Source organism: Sus scrofa, chromosome 6, assembly GCF_000003025.6.
Source record: "Sus scrofa isolate TJ Tabasco breed Duroc chromosome 6, Sscrofa11.1, whole genome shotgun sequence".
Taxonomy (NCBI): Eukaryota; Metazoa; Chordata; class Mammalia; order Artiodactyla; family Suidae; genus Sus; species Sus scrofa.
The window spans coordinates 146873983-146899053 of record NC_010448.4 but is presented as its reverse complement, the minus strand read 5'-3'; the positions used below and the strand labels follow the sequence as shown (position 1 = coordinate 146899053).

General features: G+C 39.9%; 1 protein-coding gene across 6 annotated transcripts in view; it reads left to right on the top strand.

Moving 5' to 3' along the window:
* LEPR (leptin receptor) overlaps positions 2902–25071 on the top strand; it is a 93856-nt gene continuing 71686 nt past the window's right edge. For 2 of the 6 annotated variants that reach the window (XM_021093490.1, XM_021093489.1), the window contains exons 1-2: positions 3064–3201; positions 3520–3564. The gene's annotated coding sequence lies outside the window, so the exon portion shown is untranslated. Of the gene's footprint in view, positions 3202–3519; positions 3565–25071 lie in introns of all 6 variants that reach the window. The other 4 variants (XM_021093492.1, XM_021093487.1, XM_021093493.1 and 1 more) reach the window with 4 other exon arrangements.

Here is a 25071-nt window from a genome sequence, read left to right as displayed (position 1 = left end):
TAGCTGATGTGTAGTGATTTATTTTTACTCATGTATTCATTCAACAACTCTGTATCAGGCTTTGGATATGCAGTATACATAGTGCCAGAGGGAGTGAGATTCAAAGATGTCCCCTAACTTAGAATGTAAGGTTTACAGGAGCTCTTAACTTGAAGCCTGGGCCCTAGCAGACAGTCAATACTTGATCACATTATCAGAAATGCATTCATATGGATGTAGAGTGTATTTCTGTATTGATTTAACAATGGTATGGAGTTCCCATCGTGGCTCAGTGGTTAACGAATCCGACTAGGAACCATGAGGTTGTGGGTTCGATTCCTGGCCTCGCTCAGTGGGTTAAGGATCCGATGTTGCTGTGAGCTGAGGTGTAGGTCACAGACGGGTCTTGGATCTTGCGTGGCTGTGACTGTGGCGTAGGCCGGCAGCTGTAGCTCCATTCGACCCCTAGCGTGGGAACCTCCATATGCCATGGGTGCAGCCCTAAAAAGACAAAAAAAGAAAAAAAAAAAACAAAAAAAATCCAATGGTAGCTTCTGGGGTGGATGCTCAGCCTCTAAGTATTGCCTGTGACTCAAACATGAATTGAAGGTTTGGGCCTCTGCACTTCTTTTTCTGATGACAGTTATTCCTCATAAACCTAGGTTTAATGATATTTATTTTTAGCTGTTCAAAATAAAATAATTATACTTGGTATCAATACTTTTTTTTTCTTTTTAGGGCCAAACCTGTGGTATATAGAATTTCCCAGGTTAGGGGTTGAATCAGAGCTGCAGCTGCTGGCCTACGCCACAGCCTCAGCAACACCGAATCCGAGCTGCATCTGTGACCTATGCCGAAGCTTACAGCAAAGCCAGATCTTTAACCCACTGAGCAAGGCCAGGGATCAATTTCGCATCCTTATGGATATTAGTCGGGTTCTTAGCCCATTGAGCCACAATTGGAACTCCTCAATGCAGTTTTGAAATATGGTGCTGCCATGATACCCTGATACAATAGTAGGTGATGATTTTGGTCCCTGTTAGTTTACTAGCTTTAGTGGGTTGAATGGTGGGTTTTCCCCCAAAATACATCCACATCCTCAACCCCAAACTGTGAATGTGACCTTATTTGGAAACAGCATCTGTGCAGGTTGAATTAAGTGAGGATCTCCAGCTTAGATTATCCTGCTTTGTCTGGTTGGTTCCAAAGCCAATGCCAAGTACAGGAGGCAGAAGAGAAGAAAGACACAGACACAAAGAAGGCCTTGTGAAGGTGGAGGCAGAGACTGAAATGATGCAGCCACTGGCTGATGGGTTCCTGGAGCCACCAGAGGCTGAATGAGGCAAGGAACGATTCTCTCCTTTCAGAATTGTAGGGACCTGATGACACCTTGATTTTGGACTTATGGCCTCCAGACCAGTGAATGAATAAATTTCTGTTGTTTTAAGCACTCAGTCTGTGTTCTTTTGTTAAGGATCCCTAGAAAACTAATATGCTAGTTCATACCAAATATCTAATTAAGGATTCTATTGTGTTGTTTCACCTCACAATAACTTGAGGAAATTAGTATCTCTACTCCAATTCTTTGTTTCCAGCTGGATGGAAACAAAGAATCTTGTCTCCAGTAAAGTGACACTGGCCCTGGGAGGATACTCCTTTAGGGAAAAAGTTCCATTTGCTTTTTTTTTTGTTTTGTTTTTTTATCTTTTCTAGGGCCACACCCGTGGCATATGGAGGTTCCCAGGCTAGGGGTCTAATTGGAGCTACAGCTGCCAGCCTATGCCACAGCCACAGCAACACCAGATCCGAGCCTCGTCTGCAACCTACACCACAGCTCACGGCAACGCTGGATCCTTATCCCACTGAGTGAGGCCAGGGATCGAACCCGCAACCTCATGGTTCCTAGTGGGATTCGTTAACAACTTAGCCACGATCAGAACTGCGGAAAAAGTACCATTTGTACAGCTCCACAGGTTGGCCAATTGGCTGGGTTGGGAAGCAGGGAGGGAGACATTGCTTCTGCCCTGCCCATCTCTGGGCTACCTTCTCTTTATGTCTTTGATGCTTCTTCGCATAAGGATGTTGGGCAAATTCATTTTTAGAGACCTTTAAAAGTTAACCATCCACCCAATCTAGAGCGGTCCACTCCCCTTTATTCTTTTTTTCCTTACCGGATTGGTTCCCTTCATATCACCCACAACAATGGATAATTACATGAATATTTGCTTGTCATAACACCAGGTTCAAGGAACATAATAACCATACCTAGCATATTGTCTGCACACAGTAGGTCCTCAATAAAAATGTATAAATAAATACACACATAGATAAATGAATATTTTGAGTAGAGAGCAAAAAAAATAATGCTTACTACTTTGGCTTTGGAGTTAGACTCTTCAAGGACGGATTTTTTTTTTTTTTTTTTAACTTACTACGTCAAACGCCATTGAATTTCCAGATTCAAAGAGAAGTGGTCATTTAGTTCAACCCTTCATTAGAAGCATGAGTGCCTTCTGCAGCTTTCCTGACAAGCATGACCCAAAATGCTCGGCTGGGTGAAACATCCTTGGTGACAGGAAAGTCACTACCTCACTACTTCTGGTCTTTTTCATTTAGCTTTCCTTCCCACTCCCGGTTATTGCATTCTGTATTGTAGCATTTTGCACACCTGATGCAGCAGGAGCCTGGAGGTCTAGAAGTGGGAGGCGCAGAGGGAACCCAATGCCCCTCCTAGGTCTGAGACTCCTGCTCAGGGTGGGCGCGCCTCGCCTACAGCTGGGTAAAGGACCGGCGCCACCTTCCCTCTGGGTTCGCCTTTATTCTCGGCTTCCCTGCGGGCAAGGGGTCCTCCTTCCCAAACGCCTCGCATTTCCTCCCCCAGGCCCGCTGCCACGCGCAGCCGCATCCCTGCCGCCGCCCCAGTCACCTGCGTGGCCACCCGGCGGCTCGGGGGCCGCTCCTTCCGCCCCGGGAGTGGTGGCGGCGGGCGCGGGGCGCGCGGGAGGCCACCCGGCCCTCCCTTCCCTTTATTCTCTCCCCTCCGCCCCTCCTCCCACACCCTGCCGCCTTCGCTCTCCTCAGAGTTGCCTGGCACCTTCCGCGACGAGTTTGGCGCCGCCCCACCGCAGAGCCCACGGCCCGCCGAGCACGAGCGACGCAGGTGCCCGAGCCCCCGCGCCGCCGCCATCTCTGCCTTTGCCAAGGTGGGACCCCGGCCTCAAGGTGGGACCCAACTCTCCCCGGGGCCCCTTACTTCCCCCTTTTCCCGCTCCCGGCCACGCGAGGAGCCGAACGCCGCGGCTGGAGCCCGCGGGCCACCTGGGGACCAGGAGGCCGGGGCCGCTTGGGCGGCGTCACCGGAGGGGCCCGTGCCTGGCGGGAGGGGCGGCGGGGGCTCTCGGCTCCCCGGAGCCAGGCTCTCGGGAGGCCCCCGGGGCGAGGAGCATCAGGGCGCGCGGTCCAGGGCCGCCAGCCTAGCCTTGGCGCGCACCTGCCGGGCGCCCCCGAAAGGACGTCCCATCTGGCCAACTTCTTTTCCAGGTCTTCTTGCTACTTTGGAAACTAAAGGGACCGCGACGGAAACCAGTAAGTCTTGGGGCCCTGAGGAAGGATTTGTAGGTTTGGATGACAAAAGAAAAAAAAAAAAAAAAAAAGTGCTATAGGGTTGTTTTAGCCTGGAGCTTCTGTTACCCCTGTCTCCCGCCCCAAGCAAGTTAATGAAATAAAACAAAACAATGAAACCCAATCCCAACCAAAACACTTATTTAAGGGAACTTGTAGGGATGAGAAAAAGAGACCTAATAGAAGAATCACTTCGGAAACCCCAGGTAGGAGGGGGCCCTTTGAGACCCTGGGTTTTTGGGGGTGCTATTTCTAGGACTTGGGTTTGCAAGAATAGGAGGAGGTTGACTCTTATAAGCCTGAGGGAGTTCCTTATATTGAGGGGCTACCTGGAGCGTCTTCTGTTAGCTTTCATTTCCTTAAGTATTAAAAGTATGTTGAAACAAATACTCTTTCAGAGCTCTGGACTTGGAGTCAGGACATCTGGATTTTGGTATGATTTGTCATGTACCATGACAGCTGTGGTTAGTTTAACCTCTTTGGGCCTCAGTTTCCTCATCTGTCAAGTTAGAGGCTTGGATTAAAATTCTGAGGGCCTTTTAATAATATCCAGGATGTTTCCCAACTTAAAAATGATTTAATTCTTTAACTTTTCAACATGTTACAAACATGGCTAGATTTCGTAATTTTATAAAATCAAAAAAATCTGTATTGATCTTGGCATTTTGTTTACATGCATTTATAATGTATACTTTTAGGGTTTTCCAACCAAAACTTAAAGAGAAAAACACTTCTCAAAGAGCTTAGAAATATATAGTTTATATGTAAATATTTAGATCACCTCTCAGTCTAGCTTAAAGAATCATGTTCAACTTTGAGTTAATATTTGCAACACTGACAAAACGTGGCTTTCGTATACTACTTACTCTCTTTCTGTATTGTATATTTGGAGGAAATAAAAATTGTTTTGGAGGAAAACAAAAATAGCACCCTTCCTATCAATTACTGTTCTTAAACAGTGTTTGCTGCTTTGTAGCATGAAGTTGTGTGTAGAATATAAAAAAAATGGTTTCAGACCACTTTAGAGCATCTCTGAAATTAAGCTCAATAGCAGAGATGCCAATTTTAGTAATGCATTTTAGTTATTTGGAATGAATCCCAGAAAATAGCAGAGGTTAACTAAATAGATGAGCCAGAAATTAGGAATTCTCTCTCTCTCTCTCTCTCACACACATACACACACACACACAGAGTTGTATAGAAAGTGAGTACTATACAGTATCAGTGAACTTTTTATTTTCTTTTGATAAAAACAAACAACTGTTGCCTTGTTTCAGCAGACAGAGAATGTTAGACTAGCTTTTTTGTTCCTTGTACTTCAGAATTATGTGAGACTAAGTCCTCAGTAGGTGAGTAGGTTTGGAAGTGTCTCTGGCTCTTTTTGGTGACTTTGATCTACAATAAAATAATGTGTTCCCACCCAGCATGTGCTTTGTATTTCGTTTGGGAGAGCGGAATAGATTTGAAGGACTCTTATGAACACAGTGGATTGATTTTCACTGCCTTTTACCCTGTGAACTGGAAGTGTCATCAGTCATTCCGGCCTGTGTCTTCCCTCATAGTCCCTGGTGAAGTAGGTGATTGTCTTCTTTGAAAGAAATGCCCAAAGAGTTAAGGAAATTGGTTGTTGAATAAACAGAGAGTAGTACAGCTCACACATCCTGGCTTCTGGTCTCTTGCTGGAAAACAAACTGAAAACAGGCGGTGGATCTGACTGCCCAGGGTCCAGCTCATTCATGGCTTGGGAGGGCCATCACGGCTGGCAGAAGCTCTAGTCCTCTTTTGTCATGAATTTGCCAAGAAAAAAACACTCGTGTCTTCACAGTTAGATCACTATTATATAACTAAATGGTTTGTGTTTATGAAGTGTAATATCCCAAGGGGGTCTTAGAAATAAAACTTAAAAAATATCCGGAAAAAGAAAAGAATTGCCTTGGCAGATATTATACTGCATTTTTCATACTGAGAGCCAAACACATACTAAAAACATGTCCTGTGGAGTTAAAAATGAAGAAAAGGGCTTACAGTCTGCCCTAATTCCTAAGATTTTATGTGATTTACAAATTCCACTTCTAATTAAATCAGAAAGGCACAAATATTCACCTGCTGGCCAGTCCTAGAGTTTCAATTCAAATTTAGTCTGCTTATAATTTGAAATATCCCTCCTCAAATATTTTTAAACACTTTTGTAACTCTACAGTGTTATTTCCTGTTGGCTTTTCACACACATGATCTTATTAATCTTAATTTTTTTTAACACTTTTAACTATGACATATAGAGGGAGAAGAGTTCTTAAAACAAATGTACTGGTTGACAAATAATATACCGAATCATTAACAGATAATTATAAGGCAATTACCCCATTATTCACCATACAAGTAAGAGAATATGCCAATACTCAGAAACTTCTTGCTTGTTCCTTCCTAATCATGTTTCTTTAAAAGGAAACATGAAACTTTTTAAAAAATTTTTTTGGCCACCCCGCAGCATATGGAGTTCCCAGGCCAGGGTTCAGGTCCTAACTGTGGCAATGCCAGATCCTTAACCCACTGTGCTGGGCCAGGGATTGAACCTATATCCCAGAGCTCCAGAGCCGCCACAGGTCTTGTTGTGCCAGAGTAGAAACTTCTTTGCTTAACATTATGTTTGTGGGACTGAACCATTTCTTCTTCTTTTTAAAGCATAAACTTTTAAAAAAGAATTGTCTATAGTCCCTATCACTAATTCATTGCTTCACATTTTCTCTTAAATCTATTTGTATCACGCTTTTGTTTTCAGAAGTACTCTGCCTGTCATGGTCACTGGCGACATCACCTTTCCTAAACCCAATAGTCAGTTGTCACCTTTGATCTTCACCAACTCATAGTATTGTCACTCTCTGCTCTTTGTAATATTTCCTTCTTGACGTCGAGGACACCATGTATTCTTGATTTCTCTCTTCTTCACCCACCGTTGCCTCCTGTCCCTTTGGCTGGTCTCTCTTCTTCTCTCAGAGATTTTACACTTAGAATGTCTTTTGATTTCTTTCTTTCTCTATTGGTCTTTTTAGGGCTGAACCCGCAACCAGGGCACATGGAAGTTCCCAGGTGGGTGTCACATTGGAGCTGCTGCTGGCCTACACCACAGCCACAGCAATGCCAGATCTGAGCTGCATCTGTGACCTACACCGCAGCTTGTGACATGTGCTGGATCCTCAATCCACTGAGGGAGGCTAGGGACCAAACCTGCATTTCATGGATACCAGTCAGTTTCTTAACCCGTGAGCCGCAACAGGAACTCCTTATTAAAAAAATGTGTAATGGAGGTTTTTTTTGTTGTCGTTGTTTTACAGCTGCACCTGCAGCATATGGAAGTTCCCAGGCCAGGGTCACCAGGTCCTTAACCCAATGAACAAGGTCAGAATTGAACTTGCATCCTCTCGGACACTATGTTGGGTTCCTAACCCACTGAGCCACTGCAGGAACTCCTTAGAAGGTCTTAATCTGTAGTCCTTGGGAGCTCTGTTCTCTCTACCTCCTTCGATGATGTCATGCAGTCTTTGTATTTGTACAGTGATGACTCCAAAATGATAGCTCGAGCTTTGAGTTCTCTTTCTGAACTTCAGACCTCTGAATCCAGTTGCCCGCTCAGCGTTTCCATGAACTTGTCTAGTAGACATCTCCAATTTAACATGCTGAAAATGTAATCTTCATCATGCCCAAGCCCACACTATCTGCAGCCCTCCCCATCTCCATCCTTCATGCTGCTCAGGCCCCAAACCTTGGAATTACCTTTGATATCTCCTGTCCCCTCGTACCTTAGTTGTAATGTGCCAGCAAGTCCTCTTTGCTCTATCTTCAAAATAATTTCTAACTATGATTACTGTTTTTACCTCTGTGGCTGCCTTCCTAGTCTGAGCTGCCATCATCTTCCACGTGGATTAGCGAAAGGACCTCCTAACCAGTCACACTGCTTTTATCCTTTGCCCTCCGTAATCCATCCTCAAAATTGCAATCAGAGCTCTTTCTTACAACATATGTCAGATGATGCACTTTTTTCTCCAAAATCTCCAGTGCCTTTCTAGTTCATGCAGAGTCAAATCCTAGAAGACCAAAATCTTTAGAAACACCTATGAAGTGCCACGAGATTCCCTCCACCCCCCTTTAACCTATCTGACCTCATTTCCTGTTTTTCTCACTCATTGAGTTCCAGCCACACTGGTCTCCTTCTATTCTTTGTGTATATCAGAGACACCTTAGCTCTGCCCGAAAGGCCCTTCTTCCAGATGTCCCCAGGACTTACTTCCTTTATTTATTATTATTATTATTATTTTTTTTACAAAACCAAACCTTTTATTATTAGATGCAAAAGACATGAAATTGCTTGGTCAAATTGCTATGGAAGTCTCTAAATAATGCATACCAGCTGGTTCTCTGGATTCCTCATTATTGACCAGTAACAGGTCACAGATGGCCAGCACACAGTGGACCCCACTTTGAGTAGATCTCTTCTAGCTTATTGCTATTTTACAGATGAGAAAACAGAGGTGAAACAGCTGTTTAATGAAAGAGCCAGTATTGAATTGTACATCTCCAAAATGGTTCCTGATATACATTATTAACCTTAATGAAAATGCTAAATATTTATTGAGAGCTTGATTAAAGGCCAAGTGCAGTGTTTTACAAGGATTATCTTGCAGTCACTTCACACCCTTGTCATTGAGATTCTGCCAGTGTCCTCATTTTATGCTTGAGGAAACTGAAGTTTAGAGAGGTTAATGGCTAGCCCAAGGCTCCTTGATTAAGTAGATGATGAAGCTGAGGTTTGAACTCGTTTAATTGCAAAGTAAATATGTTTATATTGGAGTTCCCATCGTGGCTCAGTGGAAATGAATCTGACTGGGAACCATGAGGTTTTGGGTTTGATCCCTGGCCTTGCTCAATGGGTTAAGGAATCCAGCATTGCTGTGAGCTGTGGTGTAGGTCACAGACCTGGCTCGGATCTGGTGTTGCTGTGGCTCTGTCATAGTCCAGCAGCTACAGCTCTTATTAGACCCCTAGCCTGGGAACCTCTATACGCTGTGGGTGTGGCCCTATAAAGACAAAAAAAAAAGACACACACACAAAAAATATTTGTATTAATCAGAGTTCTGCAGAGAAATTAGACCAATGTATGTATGTGTACACGTGTGTGTGTGCATGAACAGATTTATTTTAAGAAACTGACTCACTCAATTATGCAGGTAGGCAAATCCCACAGTCTGAGGGGAGAGCCAGAAGCTGGAGACCCAGGAGAACAATGTGTAGTTCTAGCTTGAGTTTGAAGACCTGAGGACCAGTGCTGTAGTTCCTCCAAAGGCTGGCAGGCTTGAGACACAAGAAGAGGCAATGCTTCATTTAGAGTCCAAAGGCAGAAAAACAAACAAACAACAGCTTATGTCTCACTTCAAAGGCAGGAAAGCAGGAAGAATTCTCTCTCATGCAACGGTCAGCTTTTTTGTTCTATGCAAGCCTTCAACTGATTGGGTGAGGCCCACGCACTTGAGGGAGGGCAATCTGCTTTATTCATTCTACCAGTTCAGATTTTTTTTAATTTTAATGATTTTTATTTTTTCCATTATAGCAGGTTTACAGTGTTCTGTCCACTTTCTACCATATGGCAAGGTGACCCAGTCACACACACATATACATTCTTTTTTCTCACATTATCATGCTCCATCATAAGTGACTAGATACAGTTCCCAGTGCTATACAGCAGAATCTCATTGCTTATCCATTCCAAAGGCAATAGTTTGCAGCTATTAATCCCAAATTCCCAGTCCCTCCCTGTCCCTCCTCCTCCTCCTTGGCAACCACAGGTCTGTTCTCCAAGTCCATGAGTTTCTTTTCTGTGGAAAGGTTCATTTGTGCCATATATTAGATTCCAGATGTAAATAATATCTTATGGTATTTGTCTTTTTCTGACTTATTTCACTTAGTATGAGAGTCTCTAGTTCCATCCATGTTGTTGCACATGGCATTATTTTGTTCTTCTTTATGGCTGAGTAGTATTCCATTGTGTATCTATACCACATCTTCTTAATCCAGTCATATATTAATGGGTATTTAGGTTGTCTCCATATCTTGGCTCTTGTGAATAGTGCTGAAATGAACATATGGACACATTTGTCTTTTTGAAGGAAAGTTTTGTCTGGATATATGCCCAAGAGTGGGATTGCTGGGTCATATGGTAGTTCTATATATAGTTTTCTAAGGTACCTCCATACTGTTCTCCACAGTGGTTATACCAATTTACATTCCCACAAACAGTGCAGGAGGGTTCCCTTTTCTCCACATCCTCTCCAGCATTTGTTATTTGTGAACATATTAAAGATGGCCATTCTGACTGGCGTGAGGTGGTACCTCATAGTAGTTTTGATTTGCATTTCTCTAATAATCAGTGATGTTGAGCATTTTTTCATGTGCCTGTTGGCCATCTGTATATCTTTGGAGAAATGTCTGTTCAGGTCGTTTGCCCATTTTTCTATTGGGTTGTTGGCTCTTTTGCTGTTGAGTTGTATAAGTTGTTTGTATATTTTAGAGATTAAGCTGTTGTCAGTTGCATCATTTGAAATTTTCTCCCATTCTGTAAGTTGTCTCTCTCTCTCTTTCTCTCTTTTTTTTTATGGTTTCCTTTGCTGTGCAAAAGCTTGTTCGGTTTGATTAGATCCCATTGGTTTATTTTTGCTTTTATTTCTGTTGTCTTGGGACTGACCAGAGAAAACATTTGTATGGTTGATGTCAGAGAATGTTTTGCCTATGTTCTCTTCTAGGAGTATGATGGTGTCTTGTCCTATGATTAAGTCTTTAAGCCATTTTGAGTTTATTTTTGTGTATGGTGTGAGGGTGTGTTCCAGTTTCATTGATTTACATGTTGCTGTCCAGTTTTCCTAGCACCACTTGCTGAAAAGACTGTCTTTTTCCCATTTTATGTTCTTGCCTCCTTTGTCAAAGATTAATTGACTGTGGGTGTCTGGGTTTATTTCTGGATTCTTTGTTCTGTTCCATTGGTCTGTATGTCTGTCTTGGTACCAGTACCACACTGTCTTGATGACTGTGGCTTTGTAGTATTGCCTGAAGTCTGGGAGAGTTATGCCTCCTGCTTGGTATTTGTTCCTCAGGATTGCTTTGGCAGTTCTTGGTCTTTTGTGGTTCCAAATAAAATTTTGGATTGTTTGTTCTAGTTCTGTGAAAAATGTCATGGGTAATTTGACAGAGATTGCATTGAATCTGTAGATTGCTTTGGGTAGTATGGCCATTTTTACAATATTAATTTTTCCAGCCCAGGAGCATGGAATAGCTTTCCATTTCTTTCTTTCTTTTTTTTTTTTTTTTTTTTTTTTGGCTTTTTGCCTTTTTTAGGGCCGTTCCCATGGCATACGGAGGTTCCCAGGCTAGGGGTCTAATCAGAGCTGTAACCGCCAGCCTTTGCCAGAACCACAGCAACATGGGATCCGAGCTGCATCTGCGACCTACACCACAGCTCACGGCAATGCCAGATCCCCAACCCACTGAGCAAGGCCAGGGATTGAACCTGCAACCTCATGGTTCCTAGTCAGATTCGTTAACCACTGCACCACGACGGGAACTCCTATCTTTCCATTTCTTTGAATCCTTTTTAATTTCCTTGATTAATGTTTTATAGTTCTCAGCATATAAGTCTTTCATCTCCTTGGTCAGGTTTATTCCCAGGTATTTGATTTTTTGTGGTGCCATTTAAAAAGGTATTGTATTTTTGTATTCCTTTTTCTAATATTTCATTGTTAGTATACAGAAATGTGACTTATTTCTGAATGTTAATCTTATATCCTGCTACTTTGCTGAATATGTTGGTCAGTTCAAGCAGTTTTTGGGTTGAGTCCTTAGAGTTTTCTATATACAGTATCATGTTATCGGTATACAGTGACAGTTTTACCTCTTCTCTTCCAATCTGGATACACCTTTTATTTCTTTTGTTTATCTGATTGCTGTAGTAGGACTTCCAATACTATGTTGGGTAACAGTGGTGAGGTGGGCATCCTTGTCTTGTTCTAGATTTTAATGACAAGGCTTTCAGCTTTTCTCCATTGCATATTGTATTTGCTGTGGATTTGTCATAAATAGCTTTTATTATGCTAAGGTATGTTCCCTCTGTACCCACTTTGGTAAGAATTTTGATCATGAATGGACATTGGACTTTGTCAAATGCTTTTACTGCATTTATTGAGATGATCGTGTGGTTTTTTTTTTGTTTTTGTTTTTTTTTGTCTTTTGTCTTTTTTGTCTTTTGTTGTTGTTGTTGTTGTTGCTATTTCTTGGGCCGCTCCCGCGGCATATGGAGGTTCCCAGGCTAGGGGTCTAATCGGAGCTGTAGCCACCAGCCTACGCCAGAGCCACAGCAACGCGGGATCCGAGCCGCATCTGTGACCTACACCACAGCTCACGGCAACGCCAGATCGTTAACCCACTGAGCAAGGGCAGGGACCGAACCTGTAACCTCATGGTTCCTAGTCGGATTCGTTAACCACTGCACCACGATGGGAACTCCGATCGTGTGGTTTTTGACTTTTCTTGTTAATATGTGTGTGAAGTTGATTGATTTGCATATGTTGAACCAACCTTGTGAACCTGGGATGAATCCCACTTGGTCGTGGTGTATGATCTTTTTTATATGCTGTTGGATTCGGTTGGCTAAAACTTTCACTTTCTTTAAATCTTTGTTTAGTGGTCTGTTTTTCAATGATACCCACCCTGATTATCATATTTAAAATTGCACATCTTACCTTGCAAAACACCACTTACTCTTTCCTTTGCTTTGCGTTTCCTCTTAGTGCTTACCACTTTTAAAAATACTGCTTGCTAATCTTTTTTTCACCTGTCTCTTTAGAATGTAAACTCCATGAGGGTGGATTTTTTTTTTTTTTCCCTGTTTTGCTCATTATTGCATCCCTAGTATCTGAAATAGGGCCTAGCATGTAATGGGTGCTCAATTTTTTTTTGTTGATGGAATGCTGTTGCTGACAGTGGCTGTTTTTTATTTGTTTTGCCATTTCTTGGGCCGCTCCCCATGGCACATGGAGGTTCCCAGGCTAGGGGTCGAATCGGAGCTGTAGCCACTGGCCTACACCACAGCTACAGCAACGTGGGATCCCAGCCGAGTCTGCAACCTACACCACAGCTCATGGCAACACCGGATCCTTAACCCACTGATCAAGGCCAGGGATGGAACCCGAAACTGCATGGTTCCTAGTCGGATTCGTTAACCACTGCTCCATGACGGGAACTCCTGATAGTGGCTTTGTTTATTTCTTTTCATTATTGGGTATTTTTATTCTGTGAATATGATACCTTTATTTATTTTTTTTTACTAGCTCTGATTAAGAATAATTGGGTCATTTCCATCCCTCTTTTCCTCCCTACCTTCCTTCATTTCTTTCTTTCACTACGTAAATAAACTACATATGATTCTTCTGCAAATATCTTGGTGCACAGATGCAGAGTTTTTTTTTCAAGTATAAAACTATTAGTCAAATTACTCAATCACAGAGCTTGTAGATACCAGCTTTATTAGATAATGCCACACTTGTCCAGTGCGAAAAAAATAAATCTGGGAATACTGGGGAGCAGCAATGCTTTAGTTTTCTATTGCTGTGTAATTAATTGCCCCCAAATTTAGTGTTTTAAAAACTTGTTTAAAACAACAAATATTTATTATTTTCAACTATTGAGAGTTAATATATGTATGGTTTTGTTTCTGGGCTCTGTATGTGTTCCTTTGTTTTCTTTCTGTAATTACTACAGATTTATATTAGGTCTTTCTGTCTGGTAGGTAGGGGAGCAAATCCTCCCACTTTGTGCAATTTTCTCAGGAGTGCTGTAGCCTTTCTTGGTCCTTTGCCTTTCCATATACATTTTTTTTTTTTTTTTGTCTTTTTGCCATTTTCTTGGGCTGCTCTCTCGGCATACGGAGGTTCCCAGGCTAGGGGGCGAATCGGAGCTATAGCCACCAGCCTACGTCAGAGCCACGGCAATGCTGGATCCGAGCCGCGTCTGCAACCTACACCACAGCTCACGGCAACACCGGATTGTTAACCCACTGAGCAAGGGCAGGGATCGAACCCGCAACCTCATGGTTCCTAGTCGGGTTTGTTAACCACTGCGCCACGACGGGAACTCCCATATACATTTTTTGAATCAGCTTGTCAAATTCTAAAAAAATCTGTCAGGGATTCAATGAAGATTTTATTGAGATTATTTTGAGTATATAAACAATTAAAACGAAATTGATGTCTTTTAAATATTCAGTCTTAGAATTCATGACTCTCTCCAATATATTTAGGTCTTCTCTAATATATTAAATGTAAGTATAGTCTGATTTTTCCATTAGGAGTTGTTAGATTTATTCAAAGCACCTGCATTTTTTTGAAATTATTTTAAATGATATTTTAAAAATTTATTGTCTTTTTGTTACTGCCATATGGAAATAAATTTGACCTTTGAAAGTATTTTTAAAATAACAGCTTTATTGAGCTATAATTAGCATATCATGAAATGCATCCTTTTATAGTGCACAATTAACTTTTTTTTTTTTTTTTTTTTTGCCTTTTTTAGGGCCACATCCGCAGCCTATGGAAGTTCCCACGCTAGGGGTCAAATTGGAGCTACAGCTGCAGACCTATGCCACAGCCATAGCAACTCAGGATCTGAGCTGTGTCTGCTACCTACACCACAACTCATGGCGATGCCGGCTCCTTAACCCACTGATTAGGCCAGGGATTGAACTGTGTCCTCATGGATACTGGTTGGATTCGTTATCACTGAGCCATGATGGGAACTCCATAGATAATAATTCTTCACAAGATATAGAATTTCAAAAATATAGAATTTCAAAAATTAGGTCATTTTCTCAGTTTTTTGATGGTATCCTTTGAAGTCCCAAAGTTTTAAATTTTAATCAAATCCAGTTTATTTATTTTTGTCTTTAGTTTTTGTGTCCTAAGAAACCCTTACTTAATTCAAAGTCAAGTAGATTCACTTCGGTGTTTTCCTTATAAGAATTTTGTAGTTTGTATTAGCTTTTACATTTAGTTTTTTAATTTTTATTTTTTTATATTTCTTAAGTGATTTTTATTTTTCCATTATAGTTGGTTTTAGGTTTTTGATTACTTTCATTATATGGAATGAAGAAGGGACCAACTTAGCTCTTTTGCATGTGAATATCTACTTGTCTCAACACGATTGTTGAAAAGACCATTCTTTCCCCATATTTAGGCACCTTATCAAAAATCAATTTGTCAAAAATGTAAGGGCTTATTTCTGGAATCTCAGTTCTATTCCATTGATCTATATTTTTATCCTTACTGCAGGTACTACACCATCTTGATTACTGTAGCTTTGAAACAAGTTTTGAAATCAGAAGTAAACCCTCCAACTTTGTTTTTTTCAATATTGTTTTAGCTATTCCCTTGTTTATCCACATGAACTTTAGAATCAACGTGTCAATTTCTGCTTGAAATGTAGCTGGGATTTTGAAGGGTTTGCACTGTATATGAGAGTAATTGAAGAAGTATTAATATCTTAATAAAATTAAGTCTTTCAGTCCATGCACATGAAATATTTTTCCATTTATTTAGGTATTATTTACTTTCTATCAGTGATATTTTTAGTATTCAGTGTACAAATAGTTGCATTTCTTTTGTTGAAGATATTCCTAAGTGTTTTATTCTTTCTGATGCTGCTGGAAATGGAATTATCTTTTATTTCAGATTATTCATTGCTAATGTATAGAAATATAAATGATTTTTGTATATTGATTTTGTATTCTGCAACCTTGCAGAACTTACTAGGTGTCATATATTTTGTAAATTCCTTAGTGTTTTCTTATATAAGTTTGGGTCACCTGGGAATACAGATCCTTTTGCTTCTCTCTTTCTAATCTGGATGCCTTCTATTTCTTTTTCTTGCCCAGTAGCCCTGGCTAACCTCCAGTTTAATAGAGAGGAAAAGTGAATAACTTTGTCTTGTTCCTTATCTTGGCAGGGAAGCAGCCAGTCTTTCACCACTAAGTATGATGTTAGCTGTAGGTTGTTCATATGTAAGCTGTTACCAAGTTGAAGTTATTTTCCATTCCTAGTTGAATGTTTTTGTCTTAAAATGGCATTGGAGTTTGTCAAATGCTGAATGATCATGTCTTTTATTCTATTATTACTATTGATTGATATGTGGATTGATTTTCATATTTTAAACCATACTTTATTTCTGAGTTAAATCATAATTGGTCGCAGTGGTATAATCCATTTTATACATTGCTGGATTTGGTTTCTTAGTAGTTTTGCACCTGTATTCATAAGGGATCTTGGTCTGTAGTTTTCTTTTATTGTGCTGTCATTGGTTTTGATATAGGAGTAGTGCTGGCCTCATAGGATAAGCTGGGAAGTATTTAAAATAGTGTTGTTTTATACAGTTATCTTTTTTACCAGCAACCTTGATGAATTTTGTAATTAAGTTAAACAAATTACCTATAGATCCATTGGGATTGTCCACCTTTCTTGTCATTTATGAATAATGACAGTTTTGTTTCCTCCTTTATAATCCTTAAATTTTTTCCACTTCCATTATTGTCTTGACTAGGACCTCAGGTATAATGCTGATTTGAAGTGCCGACAGGGAAAATCATTTCATATTAAGAATGATGTTTGCTTTGGATTTTGGTAGATACTCCTTTACAGAAGTAATACTTTTGTTCCATTTCTAGCTGGCAAACAGTTTTTTAAAATCATGAATAGATATCAACCATTATCAGATGCTTTTTTAATATTTGCTGATATAATCGGTTGCCTGTTCTCCTTCAGTATATTAATGGAGTGAATTACATTAAGTGCTTTTTCAAATATTAAATTGTAGTATTCCCCTCGCCCACTACCCTCAGTGTGACAGTCCTACTCATTCTATATGAGCATTTGATGCTTTGCAGAATTCCATTTGCTAATATTTTGCTAAGGATTTTTGAAAGTCTAAGATAAAATTGGCTCTAACCTTGCTTTTTCAAATTGTCCTTGTTGTGTTTGGGTGTTAAGTTATATTAATTATAGATCTGAATTGCCAAATGTTGACTTTTTTCTAGTCTCTGGAAGGGTTTTTGTTGGTGTAAAATTATTTGTTTTATTGTGAAAACCTTTGGTGGAACCAGATTTTTGACCATGGATTGAATTTTTTCCTGGTTATATGAACTACTCAGGTTTCTTAATTCCTCCAACCCTCCCTTTGTCTTTTTATCCTTTTCTTTCTTTCTATTGAGTCAGCTTTGGTAAATTATATTTTCCAAGAATTTTCCCATTTCATCTAAAAGTTCAAAATGATTTGGCATAAAGTTGGTCCTGATTAATTCTGCATTTATGTCTCCCTTTCATTGCTGATTCTGGTTATTTGTACTCTCTCTCAATCGCATCAGAATTTATTTTGCTTGTTTTTCAAAACACCCAGTTAAGGGAGTTCCTGTCGTGGCACAGCAGAAACGAATCTGACTAGGAACCATGAGGTTGCCAGTTTGATCCCTGGCCTTACTCAGTGGGTTAAGAATCCGGTGTTGCTGTGAGCTGTGGTGTAGGTTGCAGATGCAGCTCAGATCTGGCATTGCAGTGGCTATGGCGTAGGCTAGCAGCTACCGCTCTGATTAGACCCCTAGCCTGGGAACCTTCATATGCCGTCCGAGTGACCCTAGAAAAGGCAAAAAAAGACAACTCCCCAAAAAAACCCCACCGATTTTATATTTGTTGGTTCTCAATTTTGCATGTTTGTTTTCTGTTTTGTTAATATCACTCTTTAGTATCTTTAGTATTCCCTCCACTTTACTTTCCTTGATATTCTTTTTTTTTTTGCTATTTTATTCTAACATCTTAAAATGAATGATAGCTCATTAATTTTCATCCTTTCTTCTTTTTTTGAAATATTATTTATTTCCGACTTTGAATTTTCCTCTCTGTAACCTACACCACAGCTCCCGGCAACGCCGGATCCTTAGCCCACTGAGCAAGGCCAGGGATCAAACCTGCCAACTCATGGTTCCTAGTGGGATTCGTTAACCACTGCGCCACGACGGGAACTCCTAATTTAAGTTTTGAGATGCTTTTTTTCACTATCATCAATTTAAAATATATTTTGATTTTCATTATATCATTTTTTTGCTCAGTGGCTCACTCAGAAATTTTTTGTTTTCAATAACGTCCTAATATTTGTGTAGTTTTATTTTTCCTATTTTTTTCCCCACTTAAAAACACTTTTTGGAGTTCCTGTCATGGCTCAGCAGAAACGAATCTGACTAGTTTTCATGAGGACCAGGTTAAGGATCCGGCATTGCCATGAGCTGTGGTGTAGGTGGCAGATGCGGCTCGGATCTGGCATTGCTTGGCTGTGACGTATGCCAGTGGCTATAGCTCTGATTCAACCCCTAGCCTGGGAACCTCTATATGCCATGGGTGTGGCCCTTAAAAAAAGCAGTTTTAGGGAATGTAGTGAGTATGATTTTAGTCTTTTGGATTTATCTGTAATTTGCTTTATGTTTTCCTATATGGTCAGTTTTTATAAATGGCCCACTGGTGACTAAAAATAATGTGTAATCTATAGTTTAGGGGAGCAGAGGTCAATGTATGTCAAACTTGTTAATGTTTTTGTTCGTGTCACTTGTTAATATTGTTTCAATTTCATATATCTTCATGTATTTATGTCTGCTGTTCTGTTCATTCTTTAGAAGAGTGTATTAACATTTTCTACCATGTATGTGATTTTCTGTTTTTTTCTTTTAGTATTCTGAATTTTCATCATATATATATATATTTGAAGCTACATTGTAATAAGCCTATGTTATTTTGAGGTTATACTATAATATATGTATACATGTAAAATTATCATATATTACTGCTGAGTGGAAGCTTTCATCAATTTGGAGTGATTCTCTTGAATTATATTTGTTTTTCTATAGGGTTTTGTTAAGGGGATATTATTTTAAAATACCCATTTATTTAACAACCTTTTTCTTTTCTTTCTTTTTTTTATTTTGATTCTTTGTCTTTTTTAGGGCCGCACCTGTGGCATATGGAGGTTCCCAGGCTAGGCCTACACCACAGCCACAGCAATGCCAGATCCGAGCCACATCGGCAACCTACACCACAGCTCACAGCAATGCCGGATCCTTAACCCACTGAGCAAGGTCAGGGATCAAACCTGCAACACATCGTTCCTAGTCGGATTCATTTCTGCTGTGCCTCGACGGGAACTCCTTTAACAACCTTTTTCAATGGTTCTGACCTATGATTATCCTCGTAAACTTCCTGTTGGCTTCAACCTGAAAACCAAAATATCCATTTTTGTAACTCTTGAATCTACACCGCTGACATGCTGAGCTTAAAGATGTGCTTAATGCCTTGGTAATATTTTTAAGTGAGTTTTAGTAATGTTTATAAGAAATATCAGACACAGAAATGCTGACTATGTAGAAAAATCACTGCCAGATTTAAATGCCATGTACTTGGAAGTTTAAAATCTTTCCCCAAATGTGAACACTCAATATGTCTAAGGCAGGCTGGGTGAAACTTTTGTGGATATAGATTCTCACTGAATAGAAGTTAGCAAGCCATTTATTCTTCCATAAAATTAGTAGTTAGTTTCTTCCCACGTATAATTTTATGGTACCAGCATCGAGTCCCCAGTAGTGAATACAGTCCATTTGCAGTTAGTATTTGCTTGACATTGGAATCTTTGGGTGATCCAGTCCCCTGGGTGAAAGCTGTGGCTCTGCTTGCCTAGCATGGACACTGGCTGAGGGGAGAATGGAACTCTGCGAGCCCTTGTCTGTGGACTGTGGATGGTCTTTGAGGAGAGTCAAGCATTTGAGAACTATTTTTATTAAACTGAAAAAAAATTTTTATTAAAATGTAGTTGATTTACAGTGTTGCCCCAGTTTCTACTGTAAGCAAATTGACCCAGTCATACGTGTGTGTGTGTGTGTGTGTGTGTGTGTGTGTGTACACATTCCCATTCTCTCTCGCTCTTTTTTTTTTTTTTTTTTTTTTGTCTTTTTAGGGCTGCACATGTGGCCTGTGGAAGTTCCCAGTCTAGGGGTCAAATCGGAGCTGTAGCTGCCAGTCTACGCCAGAGCCGCAGCAACACCAGAACCTAGCCGTGTCTGTCTGCAACCTACACCACAGCTCATGGCAACGCTGGATCCTTAACCCCCAAGGGAGGCCAGGGATTGAACCCGCATCCGCATCTTCACGGATTTTAGTTGCATTCATTACCTCTGAACCATGATGGGAACTACATATATATTCTGTTTCTTAGGTTATCTTCCATCATGGTCTATCCCAAGAGACTGGATGTAGTTCTCGCTGCTATACAGCAGGACCTCATTGCTTATCCATTCTAAATGTAATAGTTTGCATCAACTGATCCCAAACTCCCAGTCCATCTCACTCCCTCTTCCCGCCCCCTTAGCAACCGCAAGTCTGCTCTCTATGCCTGGGGATCTGTTTCTGTTTTGTAGATAGGTTCATCTGGAGAACAATTTTAACAAAATTTTGGGGGTACCCTTTGGGCCTCTTTAAATCAAACTGGAGTGCTGTTGACTAGCAAATGAAAATGACTCAACTGGAGACACTCCAAAAGGGCATGTGGCATTAATATTAATTTTAGAGTCTGCCATTTAGAGGGAAAGATCCAGAAGATAAAGAGAGAAGGGAGGGGAGGAGAGGAGGGAGAGATAGGGATGGGAGGAGAGAGAGGGGGAGGGAGAGGGAGACTGACTCTACTCGTGGGCCAATAATTTCTGTGAAGTTTATGGGAACGTATACGTTTGTACTAGATGATACGAACATATCTGTTGGTACTAGATGATAGCTAAGGGTTTGCGCCAAGTAGAGCTTCTCAGGAGCCTCTATAATGGTGTTCTAATAGGCTTTACGAATGTGAACTCATGTTGAAGAACAGCTGTTACCAAATAGCTGTTTCATGAAGGCGGGGGACAGCTTAGTTTTTCTCAGAATTATATTTTCTCATTTTACTTTAACTAGCAGCTGTTATTTGGATGTCTACACCAATGAGATAATCAAGCAATTAGATTTCTGTATGCACCAGCAAACCAGTCAGTGTGTAGGAGATGGAAGAGGAAATAAATCACACACATGTATGGTGTGTATGTGTGTGTGTAGGCATAAACAGAGAAAAAACGTACTGGCACATACATAATAAGCACCTGCTAATTGTAGGTGTCATAATACTAAGATGTTATTTCTTAGGGTTATGACGTATTTGTCATATTGGACCTACCCAGGAGGTAGCTGAATATTTCTGCAGTGATCTGGGTGTCTTGCAGGGAGCACTGCTGGTCACAGGTCTGATATGAGGGAAGAAAAGGTTTTCACACAGAACAATCAGGATGTAATAATGTGCTTTCCATTTTTAAAAAGCAGTCATCTGGGCAAGTGGCTTTTTGGTCTTTTGACCAACACTGTTCTCAACTTGCAAATTAATTCTTAGGCAGTTCTTACACAGGAGTGCCTATTGTCTTTTGTTGATACCCTTTGGCTGGTCTTTGTTTTAACCGATCATGGGTTTTGTAGGAAAATCTTTTTTATATTACTTACCTCATGCTTCATATTCCTCCCCATTCTTCAAGGGACAGTTAAATCTGCACGCCTCTCTGGAATATGTTCTGTTTTATGCAAATTAGAAATACTCTCTCTTATTTCACCAAATTAATGCTCTTTCCAGTTAGCTGAAATTCTTTCAATCTAAGACATCATGGATTTTTACACCGTTTTTGTACTGCTGAGAAAGAAAAGTCTCTACCTATTTATTTTACAGCGCTTTCTCATGACAGAATTTTTGTTTCATACCTGCTGAAAGGGCTCTTTTAGAATCATTTAAAGATTTTTGTTTAAATCATATCACTCTCATAAGCACAGTGACAATCAGAGAACTCCATTAAGGGATTCTTTTCCTATTCAGAATCCGGTTTTTCTGAGTCACTTTTCAACTCAGTGTTGTTGATGTCGGTAGTTTCCCAAATGATATCATACTCTGGGTTATCAAGAATATGTGTGATATGTCACTTTATAAAAGAATTCTTCACTATTTTTTCACTTTAATTTTTTTCCCTTTTTAGAAGTTTTATGGAAGTATAGTTGATTTACAATGTTGTGATAATTTCTGCTGTACGGCAAAGTGATTCCGTTATACATAAACACACAATTTCTTTTTCAGTTTCTTTTCCCATATAGATTATCACGGAATACTGGGTAGCGTTCCCTGTGCTCTGCAGTTGTTTCCCAGATTTTCTTTTAAGTTAGTCCGTTTTGCAAATTTTATGCTGGCTCTATATTGCTCTTACCAAAAGATGTCCACAGAAGGTTTCAGGCAACACTCAGGGCTCATAATCTTTTCTTCCTTGAATGGTCTTTAAATAGTTTGTTAATCAAAATATTGATGGCTTAAAATTGTCCAGTCTGTCCTTAGGAAAGTGCCCCAGTTTGTATGTATGCAATCAATGACAACTAGATAACAGCTGCTACCAGGCCATCCGTGATTATAAGATGACATCGATTTTAACGATTTTAACAAGGATCCTGGTGTCGGAGGTGTTGAAGTATTGTGACTCTTAAAATAGAAGAAAGACAGCACTACTCTCTTCCTTTGTGTTTCTTGGAGTTCAACTAGTATTTCACTTCTGTGAATCGTTAATTAGCCCCTAGAACTTTGTTCGTAGCTATTTTCTCTGAAATCCAATCACACTTAATTAAAAGGACAAAATAAAAATTTTACATGGAGATAATCCATGCACATGGTTACAGAAATCTGCTATAATCAGACACCGTCATCCTTTGGCCCACTCCCCTCACTTTGTTATCCCTGACTTTGAGAATAACTAACCTGAACCATTTCTGGTTTTAGTTCTTCCACTGGCTACCTCTGTAGGGCTAAATAATATGTTTATGTTGACTTTCTTTTCATTTATCAACTTTAAACAGATACCATGGTAGGAAAGAAGCTAGCTTCCTAGTTTCACCTTCTTCTCTCTCCCTTCTCCACCTATAAAAATTATTTTATTAGATACATTTATAATTCTGCATCATTTCTTGTTTCATTCACTACAGATGGTTTCTCTTGACTTCCTACTTCCTGAGGTTGGGATATTTTACCCATTTGCCTTCCTACCATTTCTTCTCGTATAACTATGCCATCCAGATTTTGACAACTATACAGTGAGAATATTGATAATATTTTATATTTAGTATTTGGAATTAAATCTTTCATTTTCATCTATTGGTTAGGCCAAAAATTTGAAAAATTAATGAAGAGCCGTGTTAATGTTATTATGACTTTGTAAATATTGCACACTGCAGAATCAAGAAGTGTTCCATATTATTTCATTCAATATGACTCCTCAGCCACTCGAAGCAGAATGTTCCTAGAATCTAGGTAAAGGCGATTCTTCCTTCTTTCAAATGGATTCTTCAATTCCAGTATTTGCTCAGAATTATGCCACATTTTATTTCAGTTCATATTTAGATCAAGCCTTTCTATTTGGCTTTTCCCAATTAACTCTATTTCTTTCTTGATGAGAGAATATATATATATATACACTTTTATATATATGTATGTGTGTGTGTGTATATATATATACTTATATACTCATTATATCCTTACTTTTCAGTTTTTTACTCATCCTCTTTATTTTTTGGAATCCATTTTATTCTTCTTTTCAAAGCCCAGTGAATTCATATTCTTATTTGGACTAGTGACTTCAGTTTTGAACAATGACTTCCTTTTTTTCTCTTGGGTCATTCTGGTTTTTCTGTGTGTGTGTTTTATTCAGAGATTTTTGCAGCTTCAGAATCATATTATTTATCAAGCTACCTTCCATCTTCCCACCTTCCCCCTGGCCATTTCCTTGCAGGCGGCATGTGTACTCCATCTGCTATCTGGACAGGTCATTCTCAAGTCTGCAGAGTCATCAACAGGGTGGTAATCAGGCTTTCCTGGATCCTGAATTCCTGAATCCCTTTTTCATGGTTTACTCTTCATTTTTCTGGAAAAGGTTGTAAAATTACTTCTAAGAAAAAGAGTCACTGGATACAACCTTTCTAAGTCATTGCATTATTGAAAAGATATTTGTTTTGCTCTGTCCTTTGCTTGATTGGCTAATAGAATTTTAAATTGTAAATAATTTTCCATCAGTCATTACTGGCTTGTTTTCTAGAATTCGGTTTTATTCCTTTAGTGATTTTTTTTCTTCTCTGGAAACTCTTCTCTTTGCTCTTTTGTGATTTTGCTTTTTCAGCTAAGTACTTTTATTTATTTATTTATTTTAAATTATTGGAGTGTAGTTCCCTTACAATATTGTATTAGTTTCAGATGTACAGCAAAGCGAATCATATATCTAATACATATCTCCATTCTTTTTTCCCATATAGGTTATTACAGAATATTGAGTAGATTTCCCTGTGCTATACAGAAGAGACTTCTTTACTCCACTGCAATTTCTTTTCGCTTTTTAGGGCTACACTTGCGGCATATGGAGGTTCCCAGGCTAGGGGTCTAATCGGAGCTGTAGCCACTGGCCTACGCCACGGCCACAGCAACATGGGATCTGAGCTGCATCTGCGACCTATACCACAGCTCACGGCAATGCTGGATCCTTAACCCACTGAGCAAGGCCAGGGATCGAACCCTCAACCTCGTGGTTCCTAGTCAGATTCGTTAACCACTGACCCACGACAGCAACTCCAGGAATGGATTTTTTTCCCCCATGCCTCCTCCTAGCAACTTGGTAGAATTTTTTTTTTTTTTTCAGTTTGAAGACTTAATGTTTCTTATCGGCTCTGGGAAATTTTCTTGTATTCCTTCACTGATCATTTTCTCTTTATTTATTTATTTATTTTCTGGAAATGCTACTGGTTGGATATGAATTGCTTGACTATTTCCACCTCCCACCTTGGGGAGGAATTAATTATGCAAGTGTGTTTTCAAAACCTTGCCATTGAAAGAATTTTTTGCAAGTATGCCTTTAATTTTCCAAAGCTCTCTCTTCCTCTGATATTCCTTTGTCAGACAAGCTTTGAATTTATGGATGCAGTCTTTTGATCTGTCACTGAGGAGACTCATTATCATTTGTTAAACCTACTTTTTCTTCTCTGATTTATCTCTGTGTCCCTCATGGAAGTTTTTCTTTTTTTCTTTTCTTTTTTTGTCTTTTTGCCATTTCTCTGGCTGCTCTGTGGCATATGGAGGTCCCCAGGCTAGGGGTCTAATCAGAGCTGTAGCCGCCAGCCTACACCAGAGCCACAGCAACGACGGATCCTTAACCCACTGAGCGAGGCCAGGGTTCGAACCTGCAACCTCATAGTTCCTAGTCGGATTCGTTAACCGCTGAGCCATGATGGAAACTCATGGAAGGTTTTCTTTTCTCTGTCTTTTTACAAA